The sequence below is a fragment of the Elgaria multicarinata genome, chromosome 4 (assembly GCF_023053635.1).
Source record: "Elgaria multicarinata webbii isolate HBS135686 ecotype San Diego chromosome 4, rElgMul1.1.pri, whole genome shotgun sequence".
NCBI classification, from domain to species: domain Eukaryota; kingdom Metazoa; phylum Chordata; class Lepidosauria; order Squamata; family Anguidae; genus Elgaria; species Elgaria multicarinata.
Genome location: NC_086174.1, coordinates 3,967,786 through 3,983,773, shown reverse-complemented (window position 1 = coordinate 3,983,773; position 15,988 = coordinate 3,967,786). Strand labels below are relative to the sequence as shown.

General features: G+C 44.7%; 1 protein-coding gene across 1 annotated transcript in view; it reads right to left on the bottom strand.

The window, feature by feature from the left end:
* The window catches only part of PNOC (prepronociceptin), a 58,641-nt gene extending 43,559 nt beyond the window's left edge, over positions 1-15,082 (bottom strand). The window contains exon 1 of the mRNA XM_063123778.1: positions 14,926-15,082. The gene's annotated coding sequence lies outside the window, so the exon portion shown is untranslated. The remainder of the gene's footprint in view (positions 1-14,925) is intronic.
* Between the last annotated feature and the right edge of the window lie 906 nt (positions 15,083-15,988).

Here is a 15,988-nt window from a genome sequence, read left to right as displayed (position 1 = left end):
TAGTCAGAACGTTAAAAGAACTCTTCAAATACTTCAAAGGTTGTCACACAGAGGAGGGCCAGGATCTCTTCTCGATCCTCCCAGAGTGCAGGACACGGAATAACGGGCTCAAGTGACAGGAAGCCAGATTCCAGCTGGACATCAGGAAAAACTTCCTGACTGTTAGAGCAGTATGACAATGGAACCAGTGACCTAGGGAGGTTGTGGGCATTCCCACACTAGAGGCCTTCAAGAGGCAGCTGGACAACCCTCTGTCAGGGATGCTTTAGGGTGGATTCCTGCATTGAGCAGGGGGTTGGACTCGATGGCCTTGTAGGCCCCTTCCAGCTCTGCTATTCTATGATTCTAAGAGCTGTCCAGAATCACCTTGGACAGCTCCTTAAGAGTTCTGACTGAATTCCATTATCTGGGGGCCAGCACAGGAAAGACCCGTGTCTGGTAAAACAGGGCTCTTGAACGTCAGGTCTAATCTGGGCTTCCAATCCGGCTCTCTGTGGTTCCCTAGAAGGCCACCCCCTCCCCCACACCTGACAACCATTTTGGAATTCCCTGGCTTTTGCACAGTTCCCCCCCCCCCCCTCTGAACGCTTGCAATGCCTCTCCTTACGCTTCCTGACTGGCGGCAAGAGCGGCAAGCTAAAATATGCTGGGAATTTTGGATATTTTGTCCCAAGCCCTTTGGCCTTTGGCCACACCCACTTTTCCTTCAGCCCCACCCACAAATGGGATGCCTCCCCAACTCCCCCAACCCCTGGGCAGAGCTCCTCCAATATTAGACCCTCTGGCCGAAAGTAGTTCAACACCCCTGCTGGAAATGAGGACCACAGCATAGGAAATTGTGACAATAGAATCAGTGCCTCTTCTCTTGAACTTAGGGTGCTTCTGGATATATATTTTTGGTATGCAATCAGACTGCCTCATTCACAGCAAGGTTCAGACCTTGTCTTCTCCCAATTGTAACCCTCCTGTGTTTTCCAGTAGTAATAATGCCTCTTCCGCTTCCTCTTCCTCTTCCTCTTCTTCTTCCTCCTCCACCTCCTCCTCCTCCTTCCTCCTCCTCTTCCTCCTCCTCCTCCTCTTCCTCCTTCATACAGCATATCCAATAAGGAGGGAAAGACCTCCCTAGAGAGGTTTGCCTGGCATCTACATTGTACTCCGTCGGGCACCAGGCGAAGACCTTTTTATTTTCCCAGGATTTTAGCAATTTACTATCCTAGTCTTTTAACTGTGCTATTTTAAATCTGCATTTCAAATCTGTATTTTAAATCTTTTGTATTGTGGTTTTATATATTGTGGTTTTCAGATTTCATATTAAATTTTTAGGCCGTACTTATAATTTTAGCATTTGTGAACTGCCCAGAGAGCTTCAGCAATTGGGTGGTATAGAAATAATAATAATAATAATAATAATAATAATAATAATAATAATAATAATAATAATAATACAAAATAGCTGCACAATGCCTTTTGATTGGTAGTTCTCAGAGTCATTCATCTTGAAGAATCTTTAACCCATTCATGTGGAGAATCATTCCTTGGAATATCCACAACCCAGACCATTTAGGACTTTAAAAGACAAACCCAGCAATTTGAGTTTAATCTGGAAGCAAACTAGCAACCAATGGAGTTCACATAGGATCACTGACACATGCTCCCAATAGTAAGCGCCCATTAGATGCTGTGCTGCTGTATTTCTGACTAGCTAAACCCATTGGATTGCCTCCAAGGACAGCCCCATGAAGAGCCCATTACAGTAGTCGAGAGGTTACTAGGGAATGCAAAACAACAGCCGAATCCATAGTTTCCAGGAATTTAAACAGCTGGTGTATCAATTAAAATCAAAACCGTGGCAATTTCCATACCGAATCTTGGCAAGAACCCAGGTTGAAATGGGTCTGGATAAACTGTATCACATAGAAACTCTTGAGCCTACCGCCTGTTCAATGTCCTTGCCCCAGAAAGGGAGTCTGGAAATGGTTCTGTGATTCCCCAGGGCTTTCCCACAGCAAATAATTCTCCTTCACTCCATCTGTTTACTCCTTTATTAAGTTTGGTCCTCTGCCAGGTCCTTCCAAATGCATCCCACATATCCAGTTTGTCTTGCAGGGACCAGATGTTTCCAGGTGGCTGTAGAGGGCCTGGCATCATTGGTGGTGAAAATGTTTGAAGTGCACAGAGGGAGTCCCTGCTAGATAGTTCATAATCTAGATATGTAGGGTAGGACAAAGGTGAAGGAGGCAGAGTTTTTTCCCCTCTGTACTTGTGAAGGCCTGGGTTTTTCTTTTTTCTTTTGAGAGGGACTATTCCTAAGAGGTGTAGTTTCATTTCTCCAGTTAAGATTCATCTCCCAGTTAAGTTTCATTTCTCCAGTTAAGTTTCATTTCTTCAAGATTGAAACAGTACTTTCTGTTTTGCGGGGAGAGGGTATAAAAGAGTAAGAGAGCTGGGGAAGACCGGAGACAGGGAATACCAGAGCATAAGAAAGAAACAGCTTGAAGAAGTCTAGGTGGAGCTTAGGGTAAAAGAACTTTGATTTTTTTCAACTTTTCTTTTCTTTTCATGCCTTTGTATCACTCAGGTTGATTGACTAAATACCTTTAGTTGTAATTTGCTTGACTCCTGAACAAACTTAGTAGTCATGGAATAAGAGGAGAGGTCCTCTTATGGAACAGTAACTGGTTAAAGAACAGAAAGCAGAAAGCAGGAATAAATGGTCAATTCTCCCGATGGAGGAAAGTAGAGGCTAAGGGGAGACATGATAGAGGTGTACAAAATGATGCACGGTGTAGAGAATGTGGACAGGGAGACATTTTTCTCCCTCTTCCAAAATACTAGAACCTGGGGTCATCCCATGTAGCTGATTGGTGGGAGGTCCAGGACAAATAAGAGGAAGTACTTCTCTTCGCAATGCGTAGTTAAATTATGGAACTCATTACCACAAGATGTAGTGATGGCCACCCATTTGGATGGCTTTAAAAGGGGGTTGGATAAATTAGTGGAGGAGAAGGCTATCCTGATGGTTGTGTGCTATCTCCAGTATTGGAGGCAGTAAGCTTGTGTGCACCATTTGCTGGGGAACATGGTTGGGAGGGTGCTGTTGCATTCATGTCCTGCTTGTTGGTCCCTGGTTGATGGCTGGTTGGCCACTGTGGGAACAGAGTGCTGGACTAGATGGTCTGATCCAGCATCAGGGTACTTCTTATGTTCTTACGTTCTTACATTGCTAGTAAATTGTTGTGTTAAGCCACAAGTGTCTGGAGTGTTATTCACACCATGTCTGCAGCCTAAACCCCACGTTACTGCGAAGGGGAAGGTAAAAAGAAGGAAGGTGGGTCTCTTAAGTAGGCACAGATCTTTACAGAGTTGCTCAGGGTTCCAGATCATAGGAAGGAATCCTGACAGTATGTCTCTATCAACCTTCTAGGGTTGAATGGATCTGTTAATGACATTCTCACCAACATTGTTGGGTTTTCAGGCCTGAACTTGTTCCATCCTGTTTCTGTATAAGTTAGAGAGTTGAAAAATAAAATCCTGCATGGTCATTTGCTTTATTGGTGCACATTTCCCCCCAAATTTATTTATTTATTTATTTATTTGTTTATTTATTTATTTATTACATTTCTATACCACCCAATAGCTGAAGCTCTCTGGGCGGTTCACAAAATATATGCATTTCTGTGTGCATTTTTCAAATATGCACATTTTCCCAAGTACTTTTCCATTGAGGTTTTGTGCACACTTTCCTCAAATGTATGCATTTATGCTCACTTTCCACTGATACGCACTTTTTTGTATGTGTATCTCCACCAATAAACTACGTCATCACCAAACTTGGAAAACTATTGACTCTGTCTCAGGTCACTTAGCTTAGGAGGTGCAGTTCTGGCATATTTGTACCCAAATCTCAGCAGAATGGATTTTTCACCTACTCTTATAACCTTGGGTACAATTCTGGGCACCACATTTCCAGAAGGACATTGAGAGGTTAGAACAGGTTCAGAAGAGGGCAACAAAGATGATACAGGGACTTGAGGACAGGCTGAAGGAACTTGAGATGTTCAGTCTGGAGAAAAGGAGACTGAGGGGAGACATGTGAGCAGTGTTCAGCTACATAAAAGGATGCCACAGGGAAGATGGTCAAGAGCTATTTTTCGTGGACACAGAAATCAGGACCCGAAATAATGGGTATAAGTTACGGATTTCGATAAAATATAAAGAAAAACTTCCTGACTGTAGGATCTATACAACAGTGGAACCATCTACCTATGGAGGTTGTGGGTTCTCCATCTCTGGAGGTTTTTAAGGAGAGGCTGGACAGAGCCACTTCTCATGGATAGTTTAATTGGTTTTCCTGCACATTGCAGAGGGTTGGACTAGATGTTCCTTGGGGTCCCTTCCAACTCCACAATTCCATGATTCTATGATTCCTCATTTCCTAAACTGAATACCGCAAAATGTTCCACATTTCTTTGCTCACCTGCTCCGTAAAGCCCCGCCTGGCTTCAAATCTCTTTGCTCATTTCAAGCCCTAAAGAGCAGCAATGAAACGTCGTATTAATGACTCAATTAATAGAGCCCTGATAACAGCCGTTAGCACAGTTTGGTGCAACGGGAGCTTTTATTATTCTGGCAGGAGACTGGATTGCCTGAGCGATGTGACCCTTTCTTACATAGAATCATAGAATCATAGAATAGCGGAGTTGGAAGGGGCCTACAAGGCCATCGAGTCCAACCCCCTGCTCAATGCAGGAATCCCCCCTAAAGCATCCCTGACAGAGGGTTGTCCAGCTGCCTCTTGAAGGCCTCTAGTGTGGGAGCGCCCACAACCTCCCTAGGGAACTGATTCCACCGTCGCACTGCTCTAACATACACGGCGCTCCTGAGAGATCTGGCTGTACAGGTGGGGCTCTGATACTACAGCTCATCTCTGAACTGGCCCTTGGTCAATTTAGGCATGATGAAGTTGGTTTAGCATTGACTAACATAGTGGCTGAGAGCCTGAGCTGAGAATCTGGCTTGAATCTCGCCTCCGTCCTGAGCTCACTAGGTGGACTGAGAGAAGCCACCTTCCCCCAGCCTCAGTCCTGCCATCTGCAACATGGGGGCTAATAATATTGACTCACTGACTTGCCTTACAGGGTTGTTGTGAAGTGCTTTGCATTTGAAGTGCTCTACAAATCTTCTTCTTCTTCTTCTTCTTCTTCTTCTTCTTCTTCTTCTTCTTCTTCTTCTTCTTCTTCTTCTTCTTCTATTATTCTACAGAAGTTAAGTATTATTGGTGGACAACATAGCCCAGCCTTTTCCCAGCCTGGTACCTTCCAGATGTGTCAGACTGCAACACCAATCATTCCCAGCCCGCCCAATGATGGGACTTGCAGTCCAGGGTTGGGAGGACACCAGGAGGCTGAGCGAGGCCAGTGCTTCCTGTTTTGACAGGCAGCACTTCTCTAGGTCTCAGGCAAATTAATTAATTAATTAATTAATGCTGTTTATGAATCACATAGAGTGAAGACATTCCTAAGCAATGTACAAAGGACAAGATGGCATTCCTGGTCTTTCTCAAGACCTTTTAATGGGAGATGCCTTGAACTGAACCAGGAGACATTCACATGGACTCTCTGCAGTAGAACAGTCCAAATGTTGCCCCAAGGCTGTGAAGACCCAGGCCCAAGAGGCTGTGTCAGGTGGAGGTGATCCCCAAGATCTGGGGGCAGGCGTGGTGTTCTCCTCCTCTGCCCCCAAAGCTTCCTTTCTGTTCTGAAAACCCCAACAGCTTCCACTCCCAGTGGGATATCAACAGCAGCCAGTGGTCCATCTAGCTCAGTACCACCAACACAGACCGGTAGCATTTTCCTGGAGCTTCAGGTGGCAGTCCCTCTCAGCTGATGTTGGGGATACTTGGCTCAGCAATACTACAAACGAGAAGGATCTTGGAATTATTGTAGATCGCAAGCTGAATATGAGCCAACAGGGCGATATGGCTGCAAGAAAGGCAAATGCTATTTTGGGCTGCATTAATAGAAGTATAGCTTCCAAATCGCGTGAGGTACTGGTTCCTCTCTATTCGGCCCTGCTTAGGCCTCATCTAGAGTACTGCGTCCAGTTCTGGGCTCCACAATTCAAGAAGGATGCGGACAAGCTAGAGCATGTTCAGAGGAGGGCAACCAGGATGATCAGGGGTCTGGAAACAAAGCCCTATGAAGAGAGAGTGAAAGAACTGGGCATGTTTAGCCTGGAGAAAAGAAAGCTGAGGGGAGACATGATAGCACTCTTCAAAGACTTCAAAGGTTGTCACAAAGAGGAGGGCCAAGATCTCTTCTCGATCCTCCCAGAGTGCAGGACACAGAATAACGGGCTCAAGTTAAAGGAAGCCAGATTCCAGCTGGACATCAGGAAAAACTTCCTGACTGTTAGAGCAGTATGACAATGGAAACAGTTACCTAGGGAGGCTGTGGGCTCTCCCACACTCGAGGCCTTCAAGAGGCAGCTGGACAACCATCTGTCAGGGATGCTTTAGGGTGGATCCCTGCATTGAGCAGGGGGTTGGACTCGATGGCCTTGTAGGCCCCTTCCAACTCTGCTATTCTATGATTCTATGATTCTATGATTAAAGCAAGGTCTCTTGCCATGGATTGTCATGAACTACAAACATCCAACCCTTCCATTACTCTCAGTTCCAATCCTTCCTGTTTAAGAGCTGGCTGGCTGACCTTAAGGGGAAGTTGATCTCTCAGCCCCTCAGTTTCTTGTCTGTAAAATGGGAAGGACACTAACATTCCTTTGTAAGTGGGGGGAGGGGAGATGGAGCATTGCAAAGCAGACTTCCCCAACCTGGTGCCCTCCGGATGTTGTGTTGGACAACAACTCAGACGAGCCCAGCCAACATGGACAATGGGAGTCGTAGTCTACGCATTGGTTGTCAAGACTATAATAGTTAAAAAATAAGCAAGAGCTGCCATTATTTTAAAACCCTGTAAGCAGTACATTTGAGTCCCAGTACCGGGACAAAGGCGGGATATAAATAAATATAATAATAATATAATATAATACATTTGTCAGAGGGATGCTGTTCTCTGCATGCGGGATTTGGTTGAACTGTCTCAGGCAGGGAAAGATGACGTAACTCCTGACCAATGTTGGCTCTCTCAGCCAAGCCTGCATCACAGGGGAATGTGTGTGTGTGTGTGTGTGTGTGTGTGTGTGTGTGTGTGTGTGTGCGCATGTGACTTTAACAACTGCACAACCGGCAACACCTCAGCAGTGCTAGTTTTCTCCATGCAAGGCATTGGAGGCTGGTGACTCCAATTTCAGTGGGGCTGCGAATCCACTCTGGGTTTCACTCAGAACTCTAAAGGAGTTCTCTGTGGCACTGAGTCCATTTTGGGGATTGGGTTAAACACCTGGGATATCTCCTTTAGAATAATGACTGGCACTGATGGAAACCCAGAGTGGATTCGTAGCTCCCACTGAAATCGAAGCCACCAGCCTGCACTGATGCAAGGAAAATGCCCTGTTGAATTCCTGCCTGTCATGCTGCTCTAAAAGTCACAGGCACCCTGTGTGGGTTACCAGTGCAGCCTCCACTAACACCTGTGCTGGCCTCTGTACTGTTTCATGCTTGAGTAAGTCAGAACAAGACCTAGATTTCATTTCATTTATTACATTTCTATACCGCCTCATAGCGAAAACTCTCTGGTTGGTTACAAAAATTAAAAAGCATTAAAAACACATTAAGCCAAATACAAAGTGAAAGGCATTTACATAAAACCACAGACACTGACCAATAGGGATGACTTAGTGGATAAAGTGGCAGTTATGGGAAGTCTGGGGGAAAGTGACCACGTCATACTTGAATTCTTGATTTTAAAGGAAGCAAAAGCTGAGTGTAGCCATACACGTACTCTGGATTTTAGGAAAGCTGATTTTAATAAACTCAGACCTATAATAAGTAAGGTCCTGTGGCAAGGGAGTCTAATGAGAAAAGGAGTCCAAGATGGGTGGGAGTTCTTTAAAAAAGGAAATTTTAAAGGCATAATTACAAACAATTCCAACGAGGAAAAAAGATAGAAGACAACAGAGGAAACCAATGTGGCTCCACAAAAAGCTTAGAGATGACCTGAAAACAAAAAGGGATACGTATAGGAAGTGGAAGGAAGGCCAGGCTACAAAAGAAGAGTACAGACAAGTGGCGCAGAAGTGCCGAAATGGCGTCAGGAAGGCTAAAGCTCAGAATGAGTTGAGATTAGCGAGGGATGCTAAAAGCAATAAAAAGGCTTTCTTCAGATACATGAGTAGTAAAAGAAAGAGGAAAGAAGTGGTGGTTCAACTGCTTAATGAGGATGGCAAATTGATAACAGATGACAAAGAAAAGGGTGAAATGCTTTGGCTCAGTCTTCTCCCCAAAACGGGTCGATGACCTTCACCCCCGACAAAAGTGAAGTATGAGCTGAAGGGGAAGGATTGCAATTTGATAAACAAATGTTCAAGGAACACCTAATTTCTTTGAACGAGTTCAAATCTCCAGGGCCTGATGAGCTGCATCCTAGAGTAATGAAGGAGCTAGCGGAAGAACTCTCAGAACCTTTGTCTATTATCTTTGCAAAATCATGGAAGACGGGTGAGGTGCCGGACGACTGGAGGAGGGCTAACGTTGTCCCTATCTTCAAAAAGGGCAAAAAGGAGGAACCTGGGAACTACAGACCAGTCAGTCTGACATCCATCCCTGGGAAAATTCTGGAGCAGATTATAAAGAAGTCAATCTGTAAACACCTTGAAATCAATGCAGTGATTACTAGAAGTCAACATGGATTTGCCAATCCTGCCAGACTAATCTGATCTCATTCTTTGTTCGGGTAACCTCCCTTGTGGACTGTGGGAATGCTGTGGACATAATATATCTTGACTTCAGCAACACTTTTGACAAAATACCACATGGAATTCTGATCAGCAAACTAGCTAAAAGTGGGCTAGATGGAACAACAATTAGGTGGATTCACAGTTGGCTATAGAATTGGACTCAAAGAGTACTTATCAATGGTACCTTCTCAAACTGTGGGGGGAGGAAGGTTATTTATTTATTTATTTATTTATTTATTTATTTATTACACTTATATACCGCCCCCCATAGCCAGAGCTCTCTGAGCGGGGTACCGCAGGGCTCAGTCCTGAGCCTAGTGCCCTTCAACATTTTTATTAATGATTTGGACGAGGAGGTGCAGGGAACGCTTATCCAATTTGCAGATGACACAAAATTGGGTGGGATGGCTAATACCCTGGAAGACAGAAACAAACTTCAAAGTTATCTTGATAGGCTGGAGTGCTGGGCTGCAAACAACAGAATGAAATTTCATAGGCATAAATGCCAAGTTCTACATCTAGGAAATAGAAACCAAAGGCACAGTTACAAGATGGGGGATACTTGGCTCAGCAATACTACAGTCGAGAAGGATCTTGGAATTGTTGTAGATCACAACCTGAATATGAGCCAACAGTGTGATATGGCTGCAAGAAAGGCAAATGCTATTTTGGGCTGCATTAATAGAAGTATAGCTTCCAAATCACATGAGGTACTGGTTCCCATCTATTAAGCACTGGTTAGGCCTCATCTAGAGTATTGTGTCCAGTATGGACAACACACTTCAAGAAGGATGCAGACAAGCTGGAGTGGGTTCAGAGGAGGGCAACGTAGATGACCAGGGTTCTGATCAAAGCCTATGAGGGCTTTGCTTCCAGAAAGAACTGGGCATCTTTAGCCTTGAGAAGAGAAGGCTGACAGGAGACATGGTAGCACTTTTCAAATATTTGAAAGGTTGTCACATAGAGGAGCGCCAGGATCTCTTCTTGATTATCCCAGAGTGCAGGACATGGAATAATGAGCTCAAGTTAAAGGAAACCAGGTTCTGGTTGGACATCAGAAAAAACTTCCTGAGTGTTAGAGCAGTATGACAATGGAACCAATGACCTAGGAAACTCATGGGCTCTCCTACACTAGAGGCTTTCAGGAGGCAGCTGGACAACCCTCTGTCAGGGATGCTTTAAGGTGGATTCCTGCATTGAGGGTTGGACTTGATGGCCTTAGCGGCCCCTTCCAGCTCTACTATCCTATGATTCTATGAAACCATGTTCCAAGATGATCCAAGAACTAATTTAAACTCACTGTATGCTTCCAAATGCAATTTTAAATTGGCACCAAAGAGATAACAATGTTGGCGTCAGGCAAGCCTCGTCACGGAGATCATTCCATAAACATGAAGGGGGCCACCACTGAGAAGGTCGTCGCTCTTGTTGCCACCCTCCAAGCCTCCCTCAGAGGAGGCACCCAGAAGAGGGGCTTAGATGTTGAGCGCAGTGTACAGGTTGGTTCATGCCAGCAGAGCACTCCATCAGTGTCGTGGTCCCAAGCCGTGTAAGGCTTTATACAGTAGGTCAAAACCAGCACCTTGAATTTGGCTCAGAAACACATAGGCAGCCAGTGCAAAGTCCTTTGCAAGTTTAAAATAAAGCTCCTGGTGTGTGTTGCTTTCTTCCAGCATCCAAACAAATCGGGGCCTGGATTACACCAGAATTGAGAACCTCCTCTTTTGAGTTGTGTGAAATGTGTGTTGCTTGAAGAAGAACTCTGTGTCACTCAGAGGTGTGCTATCCCTCCCTACCAACTTATCTGCCTCCAAAGATCCCTGTGCTTTTAATTCTCTTACTCTCAGGAACATCCCCAGTTATGACGCGGAAGGAAGGCTTCCGTCTCTTTGTGAGACGGACCCAGACATGCTGAGCTTGTGCTGTGTTTTTGGCGTGCTTGCCTGCGTCCCACAGGTAAGGCAGGCCCATGTCCGTTCTTTTATTTTTTCGGGACAACCACCTGTCAGGGATGCTTTCGGGTGGATTCCTGCATTGAGCAGGGGGTTGGACTCGATGGCCTTGTAGGTCCCTTCCAACTCTGCAGTTCCCAGCTGCCTCCTGAAAGCCTCTAGTGTAGGAGAGCCCATGAGTTTCCTAGGTAACTGGTTCCATTGTCATACTGCTCTAACACTCAGGAACATTTTTCTGATGTCCAACCAGAACCTGGCTTCCTTTAACTTGAGCCCATTATTCCGTGTCCTGCACTCTGGGATGATCAAGAAGAGATCCTGGCGCTCCACTGTGTGACAACCTTTCAAATATTTGAAGAGTGCTACCATGTCTCCTGTCAGCCTTCTCTTCTCAAGGCTAAACATGCCCAGTTCTTTCTGGAAGCAAAGCTCTCATAGGCTTTGATCAGAACCCTGGTCATCTACGTTGCCCTCCTCTGAACCCACTCCAGCTTGTCTGCATCCTTCTTGAAGTGTGTTGTCCATACTGGACACAATACTCAAGATGAGGCCTAACCAGGGCCGAATAGAGAGGAACCAGTACCTCACGTGATTTGGAAGCTATACTTCTATTAATGCAGCCCAAAATAGCATTGGCCTTGCTTGCAGCCATATCGCACTGTTGGCTCCTATTCAGCTTGCGATCTACAACAATTCCAAGATCCTTCTCGTCTGTAGTATTGCTGAGCCAAGTATCCCCCATCTTGTAACAGTGCCTTTGGTTTCTATTTCCTAGATGTAGAACTTGGCATTTATCCCTATGAAATGTCATTCTGTTGTTTTCAGCCCAGCACTCCAGCCTATCAAGATCACTTTGAAGTTTGTTTCTGTCTTCCAGGGTATTAGCTATCCCACCCAATTTTGTGTCATCTGCAAATTTGATAAGCGTTCCCTGCACCTCCTCGTCCAAATCATTAATAAAAATGTTGAAGAGCACTGGGCCCAGGACTGAGCCCTGCGGTACAGAGAAAGTGGATAGGGAGGGGTCTTCTCTCTCTCTCTCTCTCTCTCTCTCTCTCTCTCTCTCTCTCTCTCTCTCTCTCTCTCTCTCTCTCCTTTTCTCTTCTCCCAGGCATTTAACGGCATCTAACAATGCTAAGTTTGTTTTTTAACGGACCCCAGATCTGTTGTTTTTAAATGGATACTGTTGTTTTTATACTGTTGTTTGTATGTTTCTGACGGTTTTTAAATTTTGTATACGTACTTTTTAATGTTCACTGTTTTTAACTGTGGTAAACCGCCCAGAGAGCTTCGGCTATGAGGCGGTATATAAATGTAATAAATAAAAAAATAAAATTGGGGGTCATTAGGAAAGTAATTGAAAATAATACTGCCGTTATCATGATGCGTTTCTACACATCTATGTTGGGACAAATCTAAGGTGGCACCAGGCTTGGAATACTGCTGCGTACATCTCAAAAAGGATATTGTTGACCTGGAAGAGGTGCAAAAAAAAAAAAAAAAGCTCAAGAGGTTGGGGGCTCTAGGACAGCCTTCCTCAACCTGGGGCGCTCCAGATGTGTTGGACTACAACTCCCAGAATGCCACATCTGGAGCGCCCCAGGTTGAGGAAGGCTGCTCTAGGAGGAGAGATTACAAGCTTTGGGTCTTTTTAAATTTAGGAAAAAATGCAAGTAAGTGTGATAGAAGTATATGAAATTATGCATGGTGTGGGAAAAGTGGATAAAGAGATCACTCATCACCCATAATACTAGAACCTGGAATCATCCCATGAAGTTGAACGGTGGGAGATCCAGGACAGATAAAAAGGACTTCTTCACACAGCGCAGAGTTTAATTATGGAGTTCATTTCCACAAAAAGGTAGTGACGGCCACCAACTTGGATGGCTTGAAGAGAAGATTAGACAACATCGTAATAAGGCTATCAATAGCTGCTGAGAGCCAGTGTGGCATATAAATGTAATAAATAATAATAATAATAATAATAATAATAATAATAATAATAATAATAATAATGCCTTATGCAACCTCCCCAGTTGCAGAAGAACAACAACAGAGGACTCGCTGTCCTTTGGACTGAACCACCAGAGCTAAAATGTGTGTTTTTTGTTATGCGAAACAGTTGCTATTCAAAGAAGCTTGACTTGGAATTCACTCTCCCTGCTTTCAACAGGACATGCTTTCTAATAAGTCTCCTGAGGACTGCAGATGTACGAAAGTATTTCCAGGACCTCAAATCACATATTACATCTTTTATCGACACATACATACATACATACATACATATATATATATATATATATATTTTAAAAAAATCTAAATCATTGCAAATACTTTGCTGCAACAATCCCATTTGAACACCATGTAACTAACAGATAAGCTTACATCTGATAGACAGAAGCGTAGGAAAGAAATAAAATAGATGATTGTAAATAGGCAAGCACTGTTGAACAGAATTCTTTTCAATCCTCGCCATGTTTAATCCCTCCTTCCATTCTGGAAAGCTGAGGATCACTTTCCCGCACGTTAGAGAATCAGTTTACGAACTTACACTTGCCAAATGTCAACACATCTACCTGAAAGTAGGTGCCGTTGATTTCAATAGCGCTTAATTGGGAAATCAAAGAGAGAGAAAAACTCAGTTCTCATCATTAGCTTCCTTTCTAAAAATTGTAGCAATCCAAAAGAGGAAAAGCCTGTTTGTTTCAGAGATGCAGAATGCATTTAACCATAAAGGCACATGGAACTTTTATAGTATTTTAATACGGTCCTGAAATATGCGAATTCACACTCTCTTGAAATTTTAGGGACCGCAATTTCCTTCTCTATCTGTCCTTAGCAACAGAGCCTGGAAAAACACTGTGGATTTTAGATTTGCTATAGATTTCCTGGGTTGATCAGATGCCTGCAGACATGTAAGATGCATGATGCGCATCCTATCGTGAAATTGACTATAATAGGCTAAATTACACGGTGCGTGAAGAACATTACACAAAGACCCTAAACCTTCAGCCACACAAATGCAGTTCCAGAGAGGCAGATAAGTGTCAGGAAATGAAGTTTTGTCTTTCCTAGTAGAAGCTAGATGAGGGTTTAATCCTACAGTTTGCTTTTGTTCCAAGAACAAGGGTTAAAATATTCATCTCTTTCTCTGTGTGCGGTTTTTGTTAAAGCATTGTTAAATTCAATCACTTCGGGGGAATAAACTGTTAGTCATTGATAATAAAGTTCCAAACTTTGGCAAGAGCAAGTGGGGGGGGGGGGCATTTGGGTTTATATACAGGATGTATAAAAATAATTCTACTGTTGGAAAATAGTGATGCAGAGAGACTGAAAGAACTTTGAAGCTAGGTTGGAGAGAGGTCTGTAGCAGGAAATATGCACAACTGCATCTTCCAGGGGGATTGTTTCCTTTGCAAGCGAATGAAACAAAAGAGAAACAAATCAAAATGGGAAAATGGTATTTTCTTTGATAAAGAAGAGCCGGCTCTGGGTTAACATATGGAACAATTTAGAGCTACAGGAGGAGAAGATCAATAAAAAGGCAAAAAGAAAAGAAAAGGACGCTGTGACCAAATAAATGCACAATCTTTCTTTAAAAAAGAAAAGAAAAGAAAGAAGCAATACACCAATAACAAGCAAAATGCCGCCTTATTCCATTTAAGAAATTTCAATACGGGGAGAATATTTTTCATTCTGAAATTTGATGCATTTTCCCGAGGCTACTCCCCACCCGCCCCCTCTAAAAGAGGCTTTTCTATAATTATAATAATAAAGGACACGGTTGGTGAAAGGCAATTTTTAGGTAACCGTCCAAAGCAGAAACTGTTAAAACAGGAGGCATCCTTTTGCACTTCGTTCATGGACCAGAACACCTTGTGGCTTATTTCTTTGAATGAGAGGTGGTGGAGGAAGGACGCTCAGACAGCCCAGAGTCTCCTGAATGCCTCCCGCCCCCCGCCCCCCAGGAACATCCCAGTTTCAGCGCTCTGCCTTGGGTAAAAAAGACCCTCGCTTGCTCCTCCGAACTCACTTTCCCAAGCAGCGAAAGACTCTCCCAAGACAAAGGGAGCCCAGCAGCATGCAGAGAGGGTGATAAGACCATGCAGCCGCTTACCTGCTGGTGTGCTCTGCGTCCCAAGCCTTCCTCAGATCTTTGAGCCTTGCACTGTGCCTCTGTCAGCGTGGCCCCTGTATATGTACACGGCAGGCACGCGCACACACTCACACACTCTCACACACCTCCTCAGCCCATTAACATGTGCAGCGGTGAGTCCAGCCCTCTTAAGAAGCCACCTGACTTAGCCACTGACTAACAGCTGGGCACTCCTTGGCACCCTCCAATGAAACCTTCCCAGAAAGGGTTTGTCACACTTCGCTCTACTGGAACGGCGGCAGGCAGGCACATGCGGGGGGACGGGACACAAACGCCCGGACACGCACACGCATGGACATTCTCACTCATGGACACACAGACACACACAAACTCACCATGCTGCCACCACCACCAGACTGGCAGACCTGAAGCATGCCTTTTGATGCGCCGTTGGTTCTGGAGGCAACGTGCTCAGCTCTCTGGCTGTCGGCAGGATGGAGAAGCCGTTCACTCAGGCATCCCTGATGAGATTCCTGGGGAGCCATGATGCTTCCAGACCCCATTGAGCATCAGAAGCTGACTTATAATAGGTCAGGTTAGTTGTCCAGCAAGACTAGGTTTCTGGGGTCCATCCCATCCTCCACAACCTGGTTCTTTTAACTGCAGCCATTAGGGGCTGAATCCTGGGACCTTGTGCATACGAAACCCATGCTCTTGCACGAAGCTATGGGGCCTCACCCACTGAGAACTAGGAGAGTGGCCTGGCCCTGGGTGGGAGCCAGGAAATCACCAGATCAAATCCCACTTACTAGGTGGCCTTGGACAAGGGCGTAGGCCTCAACCCTGCCCCTAGGCAGGAAAGACAAGATTCTGCGTTCCAGTCAGGATATTATAAAGGCTACAGCAGCCTTTCCCAACCTGGTGCCCTCCAGATGTGCTGGACTACAATTCCCAGCTGGGAATCCCAGCTGGAGGATTCTGGGAGTTGTAGTCCAACACATCCAGAGGACACCAGGTTGGGGAAAGCTGAGCTCCAGAGATTGCATATGTGTTGTATAATTTCTGCAATTAATTATTTATTCCA